This window comes from Chiloscyllium plagiosum, chromosome 23, assembly GCF_004010195.1.
Source record: "Chiloscyllium plagiosum isolate BGI_BamShark_2017 chromosome 23, ASM401019v2, whole genome shotgun sequence".
Classification (NCBI taxonomy): domain Eukaryota; kingdom Metazoa; phylum Chordata; class Chondrichthyes; order Orectolobiformes; family Hemiscylliidae; genus Chiloscyllium; species Chiloscyllium plagiosum.
The window spans coordinates 6,008,267-6,031,608 of NC_057732.1; the positions used below are offsets into that span (position 1 = coordinate 6,008,267).

Here is a 23,342-nt window from a genome sequence, read left to right on the forward strand (position 1 = left end):
CGGTGGGGAAAGACCACTGTGTAACATCTGCCTGCCTAATGAAGAACAGGGGGCCCATGCAGTCATTTGGGCCCTGCTGACACCTCAGCTGAGAATGTAATCGTACAGACCTGTAAATAGGAATGATTACTCTCGGTATGCAAACAAATGGAATATTTACATATGTATGGCATGTCCAGTTGTATAGATCATCAAAGTATTTTATGAATAAAGTATATTTTTGAAATAAAAAAAAAGTTCTGAACTGAAATCTCAGTTTACTTCTGTGTTCTCTACTGTGAGGTATTAGTCTCCCTGTCTTTGTCCAAAATTACAGAAGTTAAGTCTGCAGACACAACAAGTAATTTGAAGAGCTAATAGAATGCTGCTGTTTATTGTGGGCAATTACGTTTTTTTAAAAATTCATTCATGGGATGGGATGGATGCTGGCTCGATCAACATTTATTGCAGCATGATGACCGTGAAACCATCGCTGATTGTTGGAAAAATCAATCTGATTCATTAATATCTATGACCGAAAGCATGAATGAGGCTTCGATACTTCACAAAAATTACTATTTCTTACAAGTGAGTAGGTTTGTGACATAGGTAAAAAAAAAATTATGATTGTGGACAAAGAACTCAGAATTCTAATGCCTCCACATACAGAGAGGTACAGGCAAACACAAAATGAAATAGGTGTTAGCGGCAGAGAGAAAACCGAGAGAGTAGCACTTGCTGCTCCTGGATTTTCCTTGTCCAGGATCTTTAGTAGATTGAATGAATTCATTCCCCCTCAGTGTTCTTTGTCCTGATGCACCAGATATTCCCCATCCTCCATCACATTCTGGAACATTGCTGTTTCCTTAGCATTTGGTCCTCACTCGTTCTGATCGTTCTGTTTTGGAAGATGAAGATTTGTAGTGTTCGTAGTCAACCTGTTATTCTGGAATCAAATTCCAACCTGTGATGTCAATTTGCCCTGTGGGAAGTGTTGTTGTTAGAATATCTATCTCAATTTTTTATAAAAATTGTTTGTGAGATAAGGGCATCACTGAGGTCCAGCTTTCATTGCCCTTATCTAATGTCCTGGTGAAGGTGGTAGTGAGCTGCATATTGCCCAGATCTTGCAGTATTTAGGCATAGACTGTTTCAGTATCTGAGGAGTTGTGAATGGTGCTGAAGATTGGGCAATCATCCCTACTTCTGACCTGGAGGTAAGGTCAATGCCAAAGCACCTCAAGATGGACACTAACCGAGCGGACTCCTTCAATGCTGTTTTGGAGCTGAAATGACTTACTTTAAACCAACGCAACCATCTTCCTTTGCGTTATGTCTGACTCCAATGAGCAGAGAGTTTCCTCATGATTCCCATTGACTTCAGTTTTGTTAGAGTGCCCCACCAAACAGGGATGTGCAGCCTTGATGTCAAAGGCAGTCAGTGTCATCTCACCTCTGGAGTTCAGCCATTTTGTTTGAACCAAGGCTGTAATGAGGCCAAGAGCTGACTGTTCCTGGTGGAATCAAAACAAAGCCTCAGTCAGCGGGAAGCACTATTGTAGAGTCATACAGCATGGAAGTCGACTCTTCCACCCAATACGCTCATGCTGACCAGGTTTCTGAAACTGAATGAATCCCATTTGTCTGCATTTGGCCCATAGGTCTGCAGAGCCTAAATATGATCTGTTGGTGTGAGATTCCTTTGGCCTGAATATTATTGAGGTGGACACTGCCAGGGTGTCCTTTTGACTACTTGCTGGGAGATTGGCCACAGTCAGTCCTGGAGCTCTAGTGCAAACAGAAAGGAGAGTTGCGTGATATCAACTGGGGAGTTTCACAGAGTCTGGTCAGTGACTATTCAGGGATGTCCACCCAAGCCAGCTGAGGTAGGGTGTGCCAAGGTCAGTCCTGAGGTTGTGGGGGCATGAGGGGGGAGGATGTCAAAGAGGATTATCAGGGAACACTACTATATTAGGGAAATTGGATACTCCGTGCTGGAGATTGGATTCTGTCCATTCTAAGAACGAAATGCAGCTTCTGTTTGTCTTTGGTTCACTTTTACTGTGAATGTTTTGAACAATTTGAAGGCTTTTCTGGGAATATGGTCCCACAGTGAACAAAGAGAAGCTTCTGGACTACACAGGGACACACTGACTTAGACTGGGTAGTAGGGTGGGATGTGACCTTGGATTCATTGGCTGTGTGCCTTAGTACTAAAACAGAAATAGATACAGAGATAGCTACTGTATCAGAATAGGGGGGTCAGATAGCTGGTTTGTTATGCAGAGTGCAACCAATAGTGCAAATTCAATTCCTGTAGTGCCTCAGGTTATCACGAAAGTCCCATCTTACCCCTTGCCTGAGGCATGATGACACACAGCTAACCCCCCCCCCCCCACACACACACACACACACACAGTTATTTCCCTTCCTCTACTGGGAGAGCAGCCTTTTGTGACTGTGGTGACTTTACCATTTTTTACACATGTAACTATTCCCACAAGTAGGTCATCAAATGTCATCCTCGCTAAGTGGCAGCTTAATGGCTCCATGGTTAGCCCTGCTGCCTCGCAGTACCAGGGACCTGGGTTCAACTTCACCCTTGGTGACTGTCTGTGTGGAGTTTGCATAATGGAGTAGAATTAGAATCCCGACAGTAACAGGACCTTCGGCCCAGCAAATCCACACCGACCCTCCGAAGAATAACCCACCCAGACCCATTCCCCTATCCGATATTTGCCCCTAACTAATGCACCTAACCCACATACCTCCTGGACAATTTAGCATGGCCAATTAACCTGACCTGCACAACTTTGGATTGTGGGAGTAAACCAGAGCACCTGGAGGAAACCCACGCAGATACAGGGAGAATGTTCAGACTCCACACTGCCTGAGGCTGGAATCGAACCTGGGTCCGTGGAGCTGTAAGGCAGCAGTGCTAACCACTGAGCCACTGTGCCGCTCATATTCTCCTGGTCCCTTCCTCCAGGTGCTCTTGTTAGGTGCAGGTTAGGTGGATTGGCCATGGGAAATTACCCGTTGTGTCCAGGAATGTGCACACTAGGTAGATTGGCTATGGGAAGTGCAGGGTTAGAGAGATAGAGTAGTGGGGTGGGTGCTGTTTGAAAATGATAGTGTGGACTTGATGGGCTGAATGGCCTGCTTCCACACTGTAGGGATTCTATGATTCTATCTATGTGCCTCCAAGAGGTTTGTGGTTGCTTCCCACTGTGCAGGTACACGTTGAAGGACAATTCCAGATTGACAACACATGGTAGGGCAGGGTTCACGGGATGGCGCTGAAAGTAGAGATCCCTAGGAATCTCAGTGAGGAGAACATCTGCCTCTGGCAAGAGGGGGAGAGCAAGAGCTCCATAGGTGTGTGATACAGAGGTAATGAGGTGAGTTTGAGATAAATTGAAAATTTGGTAACAGGAATTTCTCAGGGTAAAGCCACAACTGATCAAAGGCAACCTACCCAGGTTCAAAATTTAAAGAAAGATTGGAAATTAACTATCAGAAGTTTCTAATTGGTGCCTTCTTCATGGCAACGCCTGGACCAAGCAGAGTCCACTTGCCAAACAATGGGTTTTACCTTCAGCTGGAATCATAACATAAGACCGGAAATTCCCACTGCTGTGGGAACCCTAAGGAAGGAATGAAAGAAATAAGGAAGTAATGACAAAAAAAACGAATGAAAGAAATAAGGAAGTAATGACAAAAAAAAGGAATGAAAGAAATAAGGAAGTAATGACAAAAAAATGTTCGTAAAGAGAGCACAGCAAAGGTGGAGAGAGCCATATTTGAAAGGAACACTTTTAAATTGTCTTCAATTTTGAAAATCATCTGCATACCTCACAAAGTCATCTGACATTCATATAAATTTTGGTCATAGCCTTACAAAACATTTTCAGTTCATGATGTTGGGCTTTGTTCTTTTTTTTTTCAGCTTCTCTAACTATCTGAAGTCGTTGTGAAATTAATGTTGTGCTTTGAGTAATCCTCTTACATTTCATCCATCATCTTTACTTGTGACAGAAAGATCGGAATGTTCTCTTGCCCCATTCATAATGATAGAATAGCCTGAAGTACTTTACAGTTGATGAAATACTTCTGAGTCATGGTGACTGTAGAAACGTGAAAATGCAGCACTGTGTTTCCGTTCCGCAATTGCTCATCGTTTCCAGTCTAAATCGGATCTGTTATTTCTCTTTCAGGTTGATTGAGAGATATATAATGGCCAGGGTATCGAGGGTGAGGGAACGTGAGGACTGCAGATGCTGGTGAGTCAGAGTCGAAAGGAGTGGCGCTGGAAAAGCACCAGCAAGTCAGGCAGCATCCGAAGAGCAGGAGAGTCGGCGTCTCGGGCATAAACCCTTCATCAGGAATGTGGGGGTTGGGAATGGGGCTGAGATAAATAGGAGGGTGGGGATGGGGGATTGTAGCTGGGAAGGCAACAGGCGGATGCAGGTGGGGGTCGTGATAATAGGTTGGTGGGAAGGGTGGAGCAGATAGGTGGGAAGGAAGATGGACAGGTAGGACAGTTCAAGAGGGTGGTGCCATTTTGGAAGGTTGGATCTGGTATGAGGTGGAGGAAGGGGAGATTTGGAAACCAGTGAAGTCGACGTTGATGCCGTGTGGTTGGAGGGTCCCAAGGGGGAAGGTGAGGCATTCTTCCTCCAGGAGTTGGGTGGCTTGGATTTGGCAGTGCAGGAGGCCCAGGACTTGCATGACCTTGGGAGAGGGGGTGAAGTACTCAACTACAAGGTGGTAAGGTTGGTGGTTGTGTCTGTGTGGGTTTCCTCCAGATGCTCAAGTTTCCTCCCACAGTCCAAGGTTGTGCAGGTTAGATGGATTGGTCATGGGAAATTGCCCGTAGTATCCAGGGATGTGGGGGCTTGATGGATTAGCCTTGATAAATCTAGGGTTATGGGGATGGAGTAGGTCGGGGGGTTGCTCTTCGGAGGGTCAGTGTGGACTTGATGGGCCGAATGGCCTGATTCCCCAGCTTTGGGATTCTGTTCATTCTATTTTTGGCAGCATTGAATTGACTACATCACAATGACACAGCAATTAAGTTTAATATGTGATATGACTCAAGTATTGCCAACTATTCATTGCACAATGATGTGTCGTTAGTTCCAGGATTGGGGAGACTTACTAAATCTAGCCTTGGGTGTTTTTGAGAAGGAACTTGTCATATGTTGACAAGAAATAAACATGAAAATACTCAGTAAGCCAGTCTTTAGTGAAATTCAGGGGTTAGTGGTTCAAGCATAGACCCTCTGTTATAATGGAAGACATTACAACTGAGCAGAGCTGAGGGAAGGGCAAAGGGTAGCATGATAGAAATATTGGAAAAATTTCAAGTTCCTAGAAGCTACAATCAGCATCAATCTACCCTGGACCACCCACGTAGATGTGACGGTGAAGAAAGCACAACAGCGCCTCTTCTTCCCTGGGAGGCTAAGAAAATTCGGCATGTTCATAAGGACTCTCACCGACATTTACAAATACACTGTGGAAAGCATTCTATCTGGATACATCACAGTAACTGCTCTGCCCAGGACCATATGAAAGTTGTGAACACCGCTCAGTCCATCACGCAAACCAACCTTCCATCCATTGACTCCACCTACCCTTCTGGATCCTTGCAAATGAAGCCAACGTCCTCAAAGACCCCTCCCATGCCGGTTATAATCCCTTTCATCCTCTTGCATTGGGCAAGAGATACAAAGGCTCAAACACACACACCAACAGGGTAAAGAATAGCTCCTTCTCCGCTGTTATTAGACTGATAAATGGACATCTCAAATTGCAAATCTAATGTTGATCTTGCCTTTTGTGCACGGTCTTTGTAGCCGGAACTTTAGTATTCCTCACTCTGTTCAATCACCCTATGATCTTTGTATGTTATGATCCATCTGTACTGCGCGCAAAACAAAACTTTTCACTAGGTATATGTGGTGAAAGTGAGGACTGCAGATGCTGGAGATCAGAGCTGAAAGATGTGTTGCTGGAAAAGCGCAGCAGGTCAGGCAGCATCCAAGGAGCAGGAGAATCGACGTTTCGGGCATAAGCCCTTCTTCAGGAATGGATGTGACAATTATAAATCAAATCAAATAGGAGCAGGAGTACGTCTTTTGACTCCTTGGGCCTGCATCCCCATTCAATGGATTGTATCTGATAATCTAGTTTAATATCTTTCTGTAATATCCACATATCCCTTGCTGAGCTTCGTATCTATGAATCTATCAATCTCTATCCTGAACGGACTTAATGACTGAGCCTCATTGAATCTTAGTGCAAGAGACCTAATCAGGAATGAAAGACCAAGATAAGATACAGGGATTCTTGAGGCAAGGAAACAGGAAGCAAGGATTGATGAAGCAAGGCAGGTCTCAGGGGCTCAGGAACCTGGGGAGAATTATAGAGAGAAATTCCACTCCAAACAATCAGCACAACACTCCTTCCCCTCTCCTGTTTGCAGTCGTTTGACAGTATTGATATTGGAGTTACTCAGAGTAACATCCACAGACATATCATCAACTTGAATTGTACCAGCAATGATCCTCAATGTTCAGGTGAGTGACTGAATTTACTCTGTCCTGTGGAGGCAGGGTAGAAGGTGGGACCAGGGCCAAAGTTGGAAAATGGTGCATTGGATAGTCTACCGGACATTTTCTTAGCTCAGAGCAACCTCGTTGGTGTGAGCATTGCAGAGACGCCCCGCCCTTCCCCTCTACCTGCAGAATTCTGATCATGAGGAAGCTCTGTGACAGTGGGAGAGTTGCTGACCTTTTGTTTAATTGGAATCGGTCATTGCCTATTACTCACGTGGCGATGAATATTTTGTATCACTCGACAACCCAATGTTACGTGGCTCCAAAGCTGTTTCATTGTCGAAGGCGATGATGAGAAAGGAGCTGTACAATCTCCATCCACTAGTCCCACGTCTTGGGCTCGATCATTTTTTTGGGGCGGATTTCGTGCAGCCACCAGGATTTTCCCAAATATGGGCGATGTCAGCCTGCTGAGGGCCCAGAATGGACTCAGGAGGCCTGAAGACCATCAGTTTTTCTTCCCAACGCAAGCTGCCTGGGACTTGAGAGACATAGCTGCAGGCAGAAGGCAACCTGTGCGGGGGCTTCCTGTTTACAGCCTTGACAGCTAACACCATGAGGCATTCTTAACATTTTACAATGTCACACAGCATGCCTCCATTTTGAGGTACCCTTGCCATCTCCTGCGTTTCTCAGGAACAATTATCTCATTCATTGGAGCTGTTGGCTTAACACAGGAAACCTCCCTGTTCACTGATCTTCCAAAAATCCTCAGCTGGACGGGGCTATTGGGAATGGCTCCTCAATTGCGATTGTTTGTGGAAGACTCTCAGGTGTCATGTGATTACATGTCTCCTATGCACTTCAAATTTGAATTAGAAGGGGTAATACGCAAGCAAGTAGAAGCAGCGGCCATTTCTGGTTGTGTGTCCTTAAGGCAGTAACGTACCTAATAGGAAGATGAGGTATTAGAATCCCTACAGTGTGGAAGCAGGCCATTTAGCCCATCAAATCCACACTGACCCTCCAAAGAATATCCCACCCACACCCACATCATCCTTGTAATTCTCCATTTCCCATGGCTAATTTACCTAACCCACACTTCCCTGGACACTACGGGGCAAATTAGCATGGCCAATCCACCTAACCTGCACATCTTTGGATTGTGGGAGGAAACCGGAGCACCTGGAGGAAACCCACACAGACATAGGGGGAATGTGCAAACTCCACACAGACAGTCACCCGAGGCTGGAATCGAACCCAGGTCCCTGGCGCTGTGAGGCAGTGGTACCAGCTGCTATGTTGTTCCACAATTTCATCTTGGGCTTTACTGGAACAATGTAGCAGGCTGAGAAGTGAATGTTAGCATGGGAGCAAGGTGCTGAATTAAAAGGACAATCACCTCACAGCTCAGGTCATGCTTGATCCAGGAAGCAACCTCCCAGTCTGTGTTTGGTGTCTCCACTATAAAGGTCACCACTTTGGAAGCTGTAAATACAATGGACTAGATTGAAAGAAGTACATGTAAATCATTGCTTCAGAGGGAGTGGTGGAGGCTGGTACAATTGCAACTTTAAAAGGCATCTGGACGGGTATATGAATAAGAAGAGTTTGGAGGGATATGGGCCGGGTGCTGGCAAATGGGACTAGGTTAGGTTGGGATATCTGGTTGGCATGGACGGGTTGGACCGAAGGGTGTGTTTCCGTGCTGTACATCTCTATGACTTGGAAAGAGAGTTAGGGACCTTGGACAGTGTGGGGAGGGGAAGTAAGATGGTAGCTATTACATCTCTTGTGATTGAATAGGAAAGTGCCTTGGTAAGGTGAGTGGGTGTTGGGGGTGATGGACCACCAGTCAGGGAGGGAATCGGTCTGCATGGAATGCTGACAGAAGATCTGCTCGCTCGTGGCATCGAACAGGAAGTGACAGAAATGCTGGAGGCTGTTTCTTTGGATGGGCAGGAGGCTAGCAGTGTGGTACAGGAGGACAAGGAGAATCCAGTTGTGGCTGCAGGAGGAAAGGAAATGGGTGAGAGCAGAGCTGTGCCCAATGGATCAGTCATGGTTAGGGGCCCTGTCATCCAGTGTGGAGTAATTCACCAGCTTATGTCTGGTGGAATAAGGAGGTTAATCTGAATAGCATTGAAATGCTCACATCCAAGGGTAACAAAAGTATGGATCAAGATTTTGACAGCGGAATTGTTAATAATAGTAAGGACAGACAGAATCAGGTGAAGTTGCAGCGAGAGAAATTGAAGGCTTTAGCAATGGCGTTCAGATTTTCAGCTTGGTCAAAGGTGAGGCCAAAGTTGTAAATAGTCTAGTTACAAATCTTGCAACACCATGTTACAGTCCAACAGGTTTGTTTGGAAGTCCTAGTTTTCAGAGCGCTGCTCCTTCATCAAGTAAGTAGTTGTCAGGTTTTTACTAATCTCTTAATACACGCAATAATTCAACCCCATCAGGGGTAAGTAAGCCGTTTTTAGATAAGTTAAAGTTTTAAGAAACACAATGCATATTATGACTCAAAGCAAGTCATCACATGCACAGCCAATGTGAATATTAGCCTTGGCTGCCAGCCACTGGCACAGTAATGTCGTGTATTAGAAACAGCTGCAACTGAGTGTTGCTTGTGGATGTGGGGCCAATCTAGTGGGCTGCATTGTCCAGGTTTATATCAAACTGTTTGAGTGTTGTTGGAGTTGCACTCATCCAGGTAGGTGGGTGTATTCCCTCACACTCCTGACTTGTGCCTTGTAGATGGTGGACAGGCTTTGGGGAGTCAGGAGGTCAGTTGCCCACCGTGGTATTCCTAGCCTCTGACCCGCGGTTGCAGCCAGTTCAGTTTCGGGTCAATGGTAACCCGAGGTTTAATGACTCATTCAAAGATTTAAAAAGGCAAGGAGCGTGGGAATGTAGCGTAAATGTATTGTTTAACCTGGCACCTGTTCGCCCTACAGCCCAAATTCACAGCAGAAATGTCAGGGGTGAGGCTGAGCCTGCTCTGTAGCTCTCCCTCCAGTTGCGTCATGTTTGGGCAGAGTGTAATTCTCTGGGTGAGACATGCCCTGTCACCTGGACAGGAATCCTGCTGTTGACAGCGTCTGGAGCTCTCTGATGTCAGCCGCTGGGCATTGGCATTCCTGACATCCCCTCCCCGCTCCAGTCTCCATGCCCTGGTTTCTCCGCTCCCTGGTGTCCCCGCTCCGGGCTCCGCCCCCCGGTTTCCCCACTCCCTGCTCGCCGGTTTCCCCGCTCCGGTCTCTGCTCCCCGGTTTCCCCGCTCCGGTCTCTGTGCCCCGGTTCCCCCGCTCCGGTCTCCGCTCCCTGGTTTCACCGCTACGGTTTCTGTGCCCCGGTTTCCCCGCTCCCCGACTTCCCTGCTCCGGTCTCTGTGCCCCGGTTTCCCCGCTCCCCAGCTTCCCCGCTCCGGTCCCTGCTCCCCGGTTTCCCCGCTCCGGTCTCTGTGCCCCGGTTTCCCCGCTCCGGTTTCTGTACCCCGGTGTCCCCGCTCCGGTCCTTGCTCCCCGGTTTCCCCGCTCCGGTCTCCGCTCCCCGGTTTCCCCGCTCCGGTCTCTGTGCCCCGTTTTCCCCGCTCCTGTCTCTGTGCCCCGGTTTCCCCGCTCCGGTCTTCGCTCCCCGGTTTCCCCGCTCCGGTCTCCGCTCCCCGGTTTCCCCCCTCCGGTCTCTGTACCCCGGTTTCCCCGCTCCGGTCTCCGCTCCCCGGTTTCCCCGCTCCGGTCTCCGCTCCCCGGTTTCCCCGCTCCGGTCTCTGTGCGCCGGTTTCCCCGCTCCGGTCTCTGTGCCCCGGTTTCCCCGCTCCGGTCTTCGCTCCCCGGTTTCCCCCCTCCGGTCTCTGCTCCCCGGTTTCCCCGCTCCGGTCTCTGCTCCCCGGTTTCCCCGCTCCGGTCTCCGCTCCCCGGTTTCCCCGCTCCGGTCTCTGTGCCCCGGTGTCCCCGCTCCGGTCTCCGCTCCCCGGTTTCCCCGCTCTGGTCTCCGCTCCCCGGTTTCCCTGCTCCAGTCTCCGCTCCCCGGTTTCCCCGCTCCGGTCTCTGTGCCCCGGTTTCCCCGCTCCGGTCTCCACTCCCCGGTTTCCCCGCTCCGGTCTCCACTCCCCGGTTTCCCCGCTCCGGTCTCCACTCCCCGGTTTCCCCGCTCCGGTCTCCACTCCCCGGTTTCCCCGCTCCGGTCTCCACTCCCCGGTTTCCCCGCTCCGGTCTCCACTCCCCGGTTTCCCCGCTCCGGTCTCCACTCCCCGGTTTCCCCGCTCCGGTCTCCACTCCCCGGTTTCCCCGCTCCGGTCTCCACTCCCCGGTTTCCCCGCTCCGGTCTCCACTCCCCGGTTTCCCCGCTCCGGTCTCCACTCCCCGGTTTCCCCGCTCCGGTCTCCACTCCCCGGTTTCTTTCCCCGCTCCGGTCTCTGTGCACCGGTGTCCCCGCTCCGGTCTCCGCTCCCCGGTTTCGCGCTCCAGTCTCCGCTCCCCGGTTTCCCCGCTCCGGTCTCTGTGCACCGGTGTCCCCGCTCCGGTCTCTTGTCCCCGGTTTCCCCGCTCCAGTCTCCGGTCCCCGGTTTTCCTGCTCCGGTCTCCGGTCCCCGGTTTCCCCGCTCCGGTCTCCGTTCCCCGGTTTCGCGCTCCAGTCTCCACTCCCTGGTTTTGCCACTCCGGTCTCCGCTCCCCGGTTTCCTCGCTCCAGTGTCTGGTCCCCGGTTTCCCCGCTCCGGTCTCCGCTCGCCGGTTTCCCCGCTTTGGTCTCCGCTCCCCAGTTTCCCTGTTCCGGTCTCTGTACCCCGCTCCGGTCCCCGGTTTTCCTGCTCCGGTCTCCGGTCCCCGGTTTCCCCGCTCCGGTCTCCGTTCCCCGGTTTCGCGCTCCAGTCTCCACTCCCTGGTTTTGCCACTCCGGTCTCCGCTCCCCGGTTTCCTCGCTCCAGTGTCTGGTCCCCGGTTTCCCCGCTCCGGTCTCCGCTCGCCGGTTTCCCCGCTTTGGTCTCCGCTCCCCAGTTTCCCTGCTCCGGTCTCTGTACCCCGGTGTCCCCGCTCCGGTGTCCGCTCCCCGGTTTCCCCGCTCCGGTCTCCGCTCCCCGGTTTCCCCGCTCCGGTCTCCACTCCCCAGTTTCCCCACTCCGGTCTCCGCTCCCCGGTTTCCCCGCTCCGGTCTCTGTGCCCTGGTTTCCCCGCACTGGTCTCCGCTCCCCGTTTTACCCGCTCCGGTCTCCGCTCCCCGGTTTCCCCGCTCCGGTCTCCGCTCCCCGGTTTCCCCGCTCCGGTCTCTGTGCCCCGGTTTCCCCGCTCTGGTCTCCGCTCCCCGGTTTCCCCACTCTGGTCTCCGCTCCCCGGTTTCCCCGCTCCAGTCTCCGCTCCCCGGTTTCCCCGCTCCGGTCTCCGCTCCCCGGTTTCCCCGCTCCGGTCTCTGTGCCCCGGTTTCCCCCGCTCCGGTCTCCGCTCCCCGGTGTCCCCGCTCCGCTCCCTGTGCCCCGGTTTCCCCGCTCCGGTCTCCGCTCCCCGGTTTCCACGCTCCGGTCTCTGTGCCCCGGTTTCCCCGCTCCGGTCTCCGCTCCCCGGTTTCCACGCTCCGGTCTCTGTGCCCCGGTTTCCCCGCTCCGGTCTCCGCTCCCCGGTTTCCACGCTCCGGTCTCTGTGCCCCGGTTTCCCCGCTCCGGTCTCCGCTCCCCGGTTTCCACGCTCCGGTCTCTGTGCCCCGGTTTCCCCGCTCCGGTCTCCGCTCCCCGGTTTCCACGCTCCGGTCTCTGTGCCCCGGTTTCCCCGCTCCGGTCTCCGCTCGCCGGTCTCCCCGCTTTGGTCTCCGCTCCCCAGTTTCCCTGCTCCGGTCTCTGTACCCCGGTTTCCCCGCTCCGGTCTCCACTCCCCAGTTTCCCCGCTCCGGTCTCCGCTCCCCGGTTTCGCGCTCCAGTCTCCACCCCCCGGTTTCGCGCTCCGGTCTCCGCTCCCCGGTTTCCCTGCTCCGGTCTCTGTGCCCAGGTTTCCCCGCTCCGGTCTCCGCTCCCCGGTTTCCCCGCTCCAGTCTCTGTGCCCCGCTGTCCCCGCTCCGGTCTCCGGTCCCCGGTTTCCCCGCTATGGTCTGCGCTCCCCGGTTTCCCCACTCCGGTCTCCGCTCCCCGGTTTCCCCGCTCCGGTCTCCGCTCCCCAGTTTCCCCACTCCGGTCTCTGTGCCCCGGTTTCCCCGTTCCGGTCTCCGCTCCCCGGTTTCCCCGCTCCAGTCTCCGCTCCCCAGTTTCCCCACTCCGGTCTCTGTGCCCCGGTTTCCCCGTTCCGGTCTCCGCTCCCCGGTTTCCCCGCTCCAGTCTCCGCTCCCGGTTTCCCCGCTCCGGTCTCCGTGGCCCGGTTTCTCTGCTCCAGCCACTGGTTGATGGCATCCACAATCCGGCTGCTGGCATTGCTGCCGTCAACTGCTCCCATTTCAGAGACTGAGACCAGATGTCCAAGTCCAAGAGAAGGGATGAGAGAGAGGGGGGAAAATAAGGAAAAATGTGAATGGGAATTTCAGAGCTGCTCCGCTGGAGCATCCTGCTGCGGGTGCCATTTTACTAGATTTAGACTATCGGGTCGGCATGGGTCAGTTGGACCGAAGGGTCTGTTTCTGTGGTCTACACCTGTATGAGTCTATGACTCTATCTAGACAGAGACTGGGTCTGTGGTTCTTAAGTTAGGAGATGATGATTGTCATGTGTAACTCTGTAAATGACAGCTTATAAAATTACCTTGGAGCTCAGGGAGCGATAGTTCTGTTTTATTTTCTCCACAGCAAGCAGTGTCAACTTACCAGTTTCCTCCCACAGTTAAATTGTTGTGATTGAAATTTGGCATTCTTGTGTTTGTCCTGATGACAAGCAAGACAAACAAAAAACTCTATTGCTCTTTTCAACAATATCCAAACTTCTAAAAATGTGTTGAGATTGGTTCCAGTTCTTTACTTCAACAATAGACTTTCTGGAGTATAACATTAATAACTGACTTGCAATGTCATAAATTCATTTAGCAACTTGTGGTGACAATGGTGTGTGACAGATTGGCATTGCACTTACTTTCATTTGTAAATGAATTGCACGCCGCTGTGCTGCTATTGGCTTTTTTTCTCCAATTAGGAGTCGGCTGGATGTCTGTGTCTAGTAGCTGTTTGTTGAAGCTTTCAATGTGGCTGCATTCTCGTTGATTTTTGTCATTCACAGCTTGTTAAAGCTGAATACCCCTATTCTATATCTCTGGATGTTCACCAAGAAATCGAACCCAAATTAATCTTTGAGTATTGTGCTGAAAAATGCTCTAACTGTAATGACAAGGTGAAAGGTTCAGAGTATGCTTGTGAGGTTCGTGCAGTTTGACTGGAGATAAGGGTTTCCCCAACGTTTTTCCACTGTGACCCCAATTTCAAGGCTTGGCAATTGTGGTGACCCCATTTTGAAAGTGGGGCAGGGGATTGAAAACCTATGAGAGTGGTTGGGGTGGGGTATCTGAGCTGGTCATGGGCCACAAAGTTTGAACTCGCAACCTGACCCCTCCTGACTTGAATTGCTCTTACACTGAACACTCCCCTTAGTTTTTTGCAAAATTTATTCATGTGTTATGGGTGTTTGGCTGTGCCAATATTTATTGTCTGTCCCTGATCGCCAGTTAAGAGTTAACTGCATCGCTGTGGGTCTGAAGTTATGTGTAAGTCAGACCAGATAAGGACAGCATTTACTTCCCGAAAGAATATTAGTGTACCAGATGGACTTTCTCACACTCAATAATGACTTCACAGTCATCATTAGACTTTTAATTCCAGATTTTATTTTTCAATTGAATTCAAGGTTGACCATTTATCATGGCAGGGTTAAGCCAAAGTTCTCAGACTGTTTTCTGGGTCTTTGGCTTTACTAGAATAGTTACAATATCATTAGGCATCGCTTCCCCTACTGGTAATAGTGTTGATATTTGTGCATGCTCCATGAGAGGTTCCTGACTTGGTAATGATTTGCGAAGACAGAATGTGACTGATCTGCACTTTTGCCAAAACGAGAAACCATGTTGAGGATACGATGACTTCTGCCAATGATTGTCAAAGACCCTCATGGATTACAGCTCTAGCTCAATCAAGGCAACAGCAGTTGACCAATCTTTCCTCAGGCTGGTGACAAACGCACACATTGTTCATGGAGCCCAAAGCTTTGTCTGCACGTAGTTTCTGAAGGCCCAAGGTTATGTTTCCACATCCTTTAACACACCCAGGGATACAGTGAAGAGAACAGAGAAGTAATATTTGTGCTGGGATCAAACTTTACGTCTGAACAGCAGCTTCAGATAATTGCACCCCAGCATGAATATTGTTGTTCTGGTCAGGCAAGGGTTTGTAGAATATTGCCTTTTTTTTAATGCAATCGACCACACAACTTGTGAATCACAAACCACCCCTGAACAAAGATTACATGTGCATCTTTAAAGCATCATAGAATCCCTACAATATGGAGGGATTCAGGCCCTCCGAAAAGCATCACACTCAGACCCACCACCTGCTACCCTATCCCTGTAACCCCACATTTCCCATGGCTAACTCATCTAGCCTGCATATCCCTGGACACTATGAGCAATTTAACACGGTCAATCCATCTAACCTGCGTATCTTTGGATTGTGGGAGGAAACCAGAGCACGGGGAGGAAACACACACAGACACTGGAGAAGGTGCAAACTCCACACAGACAGTCACCCAAGGCCAGAATCGAACCCAGGTCCCTGGTGCTGTGAGGCAGCAGTGCTGTAGTATACACAGATGTAAGTCCAACATTCCTAAATGTGTTGAGAGATCCAGATATTTAATTGTCAAGCCTCCAATGTGTATTAATTTGGCCGCAAAGCTTTGAGAGACAGAAGAAAGTATTTCAATCTCTCATCCTGCACACTGGACCCTTCTTACAAGGCCGAATCGCAGAACAGATCTCACTCACTCTCTCACACACTTTTTCATGTCTGTGCAAGTTGCACTACTTATATTCATGTGGTATCTTTAGTGCAATAAAATGAGATTTGGACTTCATGAGACCCCTTCTCCAACAGTCCCAATTTGGTGCAGAAGATCAGGGCACCAGTTTATGTGACCAGTTAAGATTAGATTAGATTAGATTAGATTGTTTCCTCACTGTAAGTAATCTAATCTAATCTAATCTAATCTAGTCTAATCTAAGATCAGGGCACCAGTTTATGTGACCAGTTAAGTCTCCTGCCTGACAAGATAGTGCCTGTTGCATAACATAATGATTATGTTTGGTTCATGGTTGTGGATGCATTCGAATCTCGGGTGTGGAATTGCGGAATCCAGCCTGAGAACCTGGTGGTATCAGACATACCATCCCGGCTTTTAATGGCTTTAGTAATTTTGATAAAGTAGCAATGTCTTTTTTCAATACTACTTCACTTTTTAAATACCTACCCTCTGGAAATAGCTTTCGGTATTTAGTCATGGATGCATATAGTCCCAAGGGCGGCACTGTGGCTCAGTGGTTAGCACTGCTGCCTTACAGCACTAGGGACCCGGGTTCGATTCCAGCCTTGGGCGACTGAGTGTGTGGAGTTTGCACGTTCTCCCCGTGTCTGCGTGGGTTTCCTCTGGGCGCTCCGGTTTCCTCCCACCATCCAAAAAGTGTATAGGTTAGGTGAATTGGCCATGCTAAATTGCCCATAGTGTTAGGTGCATTAATCAGAGGGAAATGGGTCTGGGTGGGTTGCTCTTCGAAGGGTCGGTGTGGACTGGTTGGGCCGAAGGGCCTGTTTCCGCACTGTAGGGAATCTAATTTAACCAAAATGTTATCTTCTTTACTATTGTTATACAGGGCCTTGGTGAAACTATATCTGGGGTAACACATTTGGTCTCCCAGAGTATCTGACATCGAGGGAGTATGGCAAAGTTTTACTTGGCTGATAACTGGGAGACAGGACTACCAAATGAGAAGAGACTGGACCTGTATTGACTAGAGTTTTGGAAGTATGAGATGGGATCTGATTGTGGGTGGCACGGTGGCTTAGTGGTTAGCACTGCTGCCACACAGTGCCAGGGACCCAGGTTCGATTCCACCTTCAGGCGACTGCCTGTGTGGAGTTTGCACATTCTCCCTGCATATGTGTGGGTTTCCTCTGGATGCTCTGGTTTTCCTCCCGCACTTTAAAGATGTGCAGATCAGGTGGATGGGCCATGCTACATTGCCCATAGCGTCCAGAGATAGGGTCTGTTTCCATGCTGTTCATTTTTATGACCCTTCGGTCCACCTCATCTATGCCGACCAGATATCCCAACCTAATCTAGTGCCATTTGCCAGCACCTGGCCCATATCCCTCTAGACCCTTCCTATTTGTATACCCATCCAAATGCCTTTTAAATGTTGTAATTGTACCAGCCTCCACCACTTCCTCTGGCAGCTCATTCCATCCACGCACCACCCTCTGTATGAAAAACTGCCCCTTTATTTCCTTTTAAAACTTTCCCCTCTCACCCTAAACCTATGCTCTCTAGTTCTGGACTCTCCCTACCCCAGGAAAAAGACCTTGCCTATTTACCCTATCCATGCCCCTCATGATTTTATAAACCTCTATAAGGTCACCCCTCAGCTTCCAACGGTCCAGGGAAAACAGCCCCAACCTATTCAACCTCTCCCTAAAGCTCAAATCCTCCAACCCTGGCAACATCATTGTAAATCTTTTCTGAACCCTTTCACGTTTCACAACATCCTTCTAATAGGAAAGAGACCTGAATTGTGCACAATATCCCAAAAGTAGCCGAACCAATGTCCCGTACAGCTGCAACATGACCGCCCAACTCCTGTACTCAATGCTCTGACCAATAAAAGAACGCATACCAAACGCCTTCTTCACTATCCTGTCTACCTGCAACTCCACTTTCAAGGAGCTATGAACCTGCACTCCAAGGTCTCTTTGTTCAGCAACACTCCCTAGGACCTTACCATTAAGTGTATAAGTCCTGCTAAGGTGTGCCTTTCCAAATGCTGCACCTCATATTGAGAAAAACGTGCAGGCTAAGTGAATTAGCCATGGGAAATGAAGGATTAGAGGGAAAGAGTTAAGGAGGTAGATCTGGGTGGTATGCTCTTTAAAGGGTTGGTATGGGCCGAATGACCTGCTTCCACACTGTTTAGAATATATAAGTGACCTGCTTTCACACTGTAGAGATTCTATGAATATATAAAATTCTAAAAGGGCTAGGACTGACATGATGGGAAGTCTAGAATGAGGGGATATGGCCTCAGGATACCATTTAGGACTGAGTTCAGGAGAAATGTCCTTAATCAAAGGGCAGTGAATCTATGGAATTATCTACCATCAGAAGTTTGTGGGGGTCAAGGCCCTTAATATATCCAGGAAAGATTTTTTTTAGATTTTAAAGGCATTAAAGGGATAAAGTAGGAATATTGCATTAAGATAGAGGAACAGCAATATTAATATTGAATAGTAGAGCGAGTTCAAAAGGCCAAGTAGCCTATTGCTATGTTTCTCCCATTGATGCTAAAATACTAGTGAAACACCTCTAGCATTCCCACAAGTGAGTTCCCTTCACTTCACTCAGTTCTTATCTATGTTCATGTAAAGAAAACTACAAATATTTATATGTTGCCCAACAATTTTCCTTCTTCCTTCTAGTTGTCTAAACATTGACCTGAAGCGACTGGTATTCCTTTATGAACAACAAACTCTATATTGTTCCTCACTGTTTCCCTCATCTAAACAATGACATTTTTGTACACTATTTCGATCCCATTTTATTTCCTGGCAGCTGCTTGCACATTTTGCATATTCTCTTTGACATTTCGTGAAATTCAAAGGATTGGTACTCATGAGACATTTGTTAACTTGTTAAAGCAGCTGTAATAGCTTTGGTTTAGTCGAACTTCAGAAATCATAGATTCCCTACAGTGTGGAAGCTGGCCATTCAGCCCATCGAATCCACTCTGACCCTCCGAAGAGCATCCCATCAGACCCACCCACCCTGCCCCTATAACCCTGCATTTCCCACGGCCAATCCACCTAACCTACACATCTTTGGATTGTGGGCGGAAACCGGAGCACCCGGAGGTAACCTACGCAGACACGGGGAGAAAGTGCAAACTCCACACAGACAGTCGCCCGAAGGTGGAATCGAATGTGGGTCCTCGGCTCTGTGAGTCAGCAGTGCTACTGAGACATGGAGCTGCAAGTCAATTAACTTTATCGTATGCACAAAGGCAGTCTTTTCAAGATTCCCAAGGAAAATTATGGAATGTATGCCTGAATACCTAATTTGTATTCCCATTAAGAACATGAAAAATTCTGTTTGTCCTTGCCAACGCATGTACCGTATTAAATGGCGTCTTTCTGTATTGTGGGATTCTCTTATTAGTGATAGGTTAATTCCTGTGAAAGAACTTGCATTTAGATGATACCCTTCATTCAGTACATTACAATTGTACTGCAGAGAGAAAGCACAGCTACTCAGGAAAGTCCAATAAACAGCTATGAGATAACTCAACCTAATCAGATTATGCTTGAGGGATAGCTATCAGGCAAGAGGAATCTTTCTGCTCTTCTCTATCCTGTGTTGTGGGATCTATTACATCCAATTAAAAGGACAAACATGTAACAGCTCATCTGAAAGCCAGTACCACAACACTGCACTGGCTATCATCTGACGTGAAGTGGTTAGGTTCCAGGTGTGGAGACTGTACCTGCCACCTGTTGACTCAGGAGCTCCACTGACTCCAGGATGACATTGGGGCACAAAAAGGCCATATTTAATTTCTCCTTCCTTGTACATATTCATTAGTGAGTGTGGAAAGTATCAGCATTAAAGCTGACCTTGATTCAGACATCAGGAGACATACGGTCACAATAGCTGTCACTTAGTATTTGCATGTGTCAGTTTTGTTAAAATTGACTTGACGTCATGCGATCATAACAAAGCCATCTCATACAAAAAATGAAAGGCTTACATTTATCTAATGTCTTTCTCAATCTCTGGAAATCCCAAAATTGCTCAATGCTAATGCAAAAGACAGGTTTCCCTGGTTCAACATGCTGATGGAGTAGGGCTGCTCAGCCTGGGTGGATCTGCTCTGTCTATTTTTCTTTTCATTTATTTTCTTATATTTTCCCCTCTCTTTACTCATTTTTTAGAATTTCTGTCCTATTCTATTTATTTATCTCTTGGTGAAGAGCTTGGTTATGGAGATGGCGGATAGGCCCAGCAGCATGTTCCCAAGTGTGCCCAGCAGCAGGGACTCGAGTGGGCCTGGCAGCGGGGACTTGAGTGGGCCCAGCAGCAGGGACTTGAGTGGGCCCAGCAGCACGGTCTCGAGTGGGCCCAGCAGCATGGTCCCAAGTAGGCCCAGCAGCACGGTCTCGAGTGGACCCAGCAGTGGGATCCTGAGTGGGCCTGGCAGTGGGGACTCGAGTGGGCCCTGGCAACACGATCTCAAGTGGGCCCGGCAGCATGGTCCAGAGTAGGCCCAGCAGCACGGTCTCGAGTGTGCCCAGCAGCGGGATCCTGAGTGAGCCCAGCAGAGGGAACCCGATTGGACCCAGCAGTAGGGACTCGAGTGGGTCCAGCAGCCTGGACTCGAGTGGGCCCTGGCAACATGATCTCGAGTGGGCCCGGCAGTCGAGACTTGAGTGGGCTTTGGCAGTGTGGTCTCGAGTGGGCCCAGCAGTGCGGTCTCGAATGGGCCCAGCAGTGCGGTCTCAAGTGGGCCCATCAGCCTGGACACAAATGGGCCCAGCAGTGCGGTCTCGAGTGGGCCCAGCAGCGCGGTCTGGAGTGGGCCCAGCAGTGGGATCCTGAGTGGGCCCAGCAGCAGGGACTCGAGTGGGCCCTGGCTACATAATCTCAAGTGGGCCCGGCTGCGTGGTCTTGAGTGGGTCCAGTAGCGAGATCCCGAGTGGGCCTAGCAGAGGGAACCCGATTGGACCAGCAGTAGGGACTCAAGTGGGTCCAGCAGCCTGGACTCGAGTGGGCCCTGGCAACACGATCTCGAGTGGGCCCGGCAGCCGGGACTTGAGTGGCCCTGGCAGCGTGGTCTCGAGTGGGCCCAGCAGTGCAGTCTCGAGTGGGCCCATCAGCCTGGACTTGAGTAGGCCCAACAGTGCGGTCTCATGTGGGCCCAGCAGCACGGTCTGGAGTGGGCCCAGCAGTGGGATCCCGAGTGGGCCCAGCAGCGGGGACTCGAGTGGGCCCAGCAGCGGGGACTCGAGTGGGCCTAGCAACGGGGACTCGAGTGGGCCCAGCAGTGGGAACTCGAGTGGGCCAGCAGCGGGGACTCAAGTGGGCCCAGCAGCAGGATCCCGATTGGGCCCAGCAGTGGGGACTCGAATGGGCCCAGCAGCCTGGACTCGAGTGGGTCTGGCAGCGTAGTCTTGAGTGGGCCCAGCAGCCTGGACTCGAGTGGGCCTTGGCAGTGTGGTCTTGAGTGGGCCCTGGCAGCTGGGGCTCGAGTGGGCCCTGGCAGCCGGGACTCGAGTGGGTCTTGGCAGTGTGGTCTTGAGTGGGCCCTGGTAGCTGGGACTCGAGTGGGACCTGGCAGCCGGGACTCGAGTGGGCCCGGCAGCATCGATGGCGTTGAGATAGTGCTGAAGAATGGTGACTTTCATTCCAGCAGCAGTGCTGTGGGGAAGGGGACTTGTGCCTGGTCACCAGGCCTCTCACACATGATGGAGCACTTAACAAGAAGGACTGTAAAGTTGGACGCTTCCTTTATTTTAGTGCCTTTTCCTTCTGGTCTATATTTTGGTTTATTTTTCTGCGTTTGAACATGGCACTGGAGAGTGGCGACACTATGCAATATTTGTACCAAAATACTCATGGCAATAAATAAATAAAATCAGATTTACATTTTTAAAAATGATTTCTACATGCTAAAGATGGTATGGGTTTGTAACTCTCTTCTGCCATTGTAATTTGATTGTAGATTGGTTATTAGTTTAATACTGGGAAAAATAGATTTGTTTTTACCCATTTGTGGATGTGGGCGTTTGCTGGCTGGTCAGCATTTTTTTCTCATCCCTAGATTTGCTTTTCTTCATTCTTTATTACTTAAGTAAAAGCAGTGCTTATCTAGGACTGTAGAAAAATATAAAGTTAAGAGAGGCTTGTTTTCTTTTCATGGTCTTCAAAACTGTTTGTTCATTCATCTCACCATCACTATCATGGTCAGCTTAATCAATCATTTCCTGCAATTCCTAATCAGTTAGGTTTTCACCCAATTCTTTCACAACTTTCTTTAAGGTTCTTGAATGATATTTTGCCAGTGCCGCCATCGTTAAGCAACCGAAAAGTTTTCAAAATCTCTTCTTTGGAATCTTTCTCAGTCATTTTCTGAGTCATCGTAGCTAAGAAGCCATTGAAATTGATGCTACTGGACCCTTCTTTGTCACTGTCTGAAATCATCTTTCTTATTACTTTTTCTTTTAGGTTCAAATCCCAAGGCAGGCATGGCAACCTTGACTTGCTTTACATCAATAGTTCAGTATCAAACAAATCAAAAGCCTCATGGTTTACTTGCTTTTGTTCCTCTGTTAGATCGGGTCTTGGCCCAGTCTTTTTGCGCTGTGACGAGCCAGTGCTGCATTTCCTGAATCTTGATGCCATTGTCTGAAGCACGCTGGACATAAACCAAACCCCGAGGCTGATATCTTGCACTGACCACTTTGCCCGTCCCTAGTTGCCCTTGAAGAGACTTTGTTGCGATTGGTGCAACGCAGTGGCCTGCTCAGCCATTCCAGAGAGTTGTCGAGAATCCACCATATTACTGTGGGTCTGGATTCACAGGTGGGCCAGACCAGGTGAAGATGGCAGATTTCCTTCCCTGAGAGACATTAATGAACCAGATGGGTTTTTCAGACAATCAACAATAGTTTTCTGGTCATCAGTAGATTTTTTAATTCCAGACATTTTTTATCGAATCCAAATTCCACCATTGGCTGTGGTGGGATTTGAACCAGGGTCCCCAGAACATGAACCAAATTTCTGGAACACCACCCAGTAATCGGTGGAGGTGAGATGGCCTCGAAGAGTGGCAACTTCTGTTTCAGTGGCAGTAACCTAGATTCTCATAAAGAGTCTCATTAACCAAAGTATTGAGGTATATTGAGTAAAGAGAATTGAAAGGATTTGTATGAATGGTAGAACATGACAAAGGTTGACTCCTCTTCCTATGTCCATTTTTAAGGCAGGAAATGTAGCAGTCAATCTATGAAGGACAAACCTGAGGCAAGAAAAATAAGCAACTGGCGATGTCCGGCATTTTGCATTGATGGTGAAGGTGTAAACATTTTCTGCTGTGATTCCAGTGAAAGTCGCAGTAGTTTTGGGGTTTGGGGCATGCACACAACGTGGTGAAAATCCAGAAGCTGTCATCAAAGGTTCTCCACTCCTCCAGAAGATGCACTGTTGAGGTTCCCACGGATTGTCATCTTCCTTACAATCACAAACTGACAAGAAATTCAAATCTAACACTCTCTGTAGAAACCTTGGAAAAAGTCTCAACACGTTGAACAAGGTGTAAGCAGCATATTAATAATGTCTTAACTTCATAAATTACCATGAAGCACCCTTTCTTCTTCTGCAATGTTAATTTTATATTTGTACATGTCAAATTTCTCCACAAATAATTAAACATGTCATACATTTTAAAAACTATGTTATTTTCCTAATTTGTTGGAAGTCTGGTAATCTTTGTTTTAGTTTCTACCTTAATGAAGTCAAGTATTTATATCATCCTTGGAAAATTCACATTACATGCACAAAACAACCTTGATTATTTGAACGAGATG

At 49.0% G+C, this 23,342-nt stretch overlaps 1 long non-coding RNA gene and 1 pseudogene across 1 annotated transcript in view; one reads left to right on the top strand and one right to left on the bottom strand.

Moving 5' to 3' along the window:
* LOC122561577 overlaps positions 1-23,241 on the top strand; it is a 24,550-nt gene extending 1,309 nt beyond the window's left edge. The window contains exons 2-4 of the long non-coding RNA XR_006315042.1: positions 4,197-4,262; positions 16,364-16,515; positions 22,739-23,241. This is a non-coding gene — a long non-coding RNA (uncharacterized LOC122561577). The remainder of the gene's footprint in view (positions 1-4,196; positions 4,263-16,363; positions 16,516-22,738) is intronic.
* LOC122561574 lies at positions 20,685-22,330 on the bottom strand (annotated as a pseudogene).
* Positions 23,242-23,342: the final 101 nt, after the last annotated feature.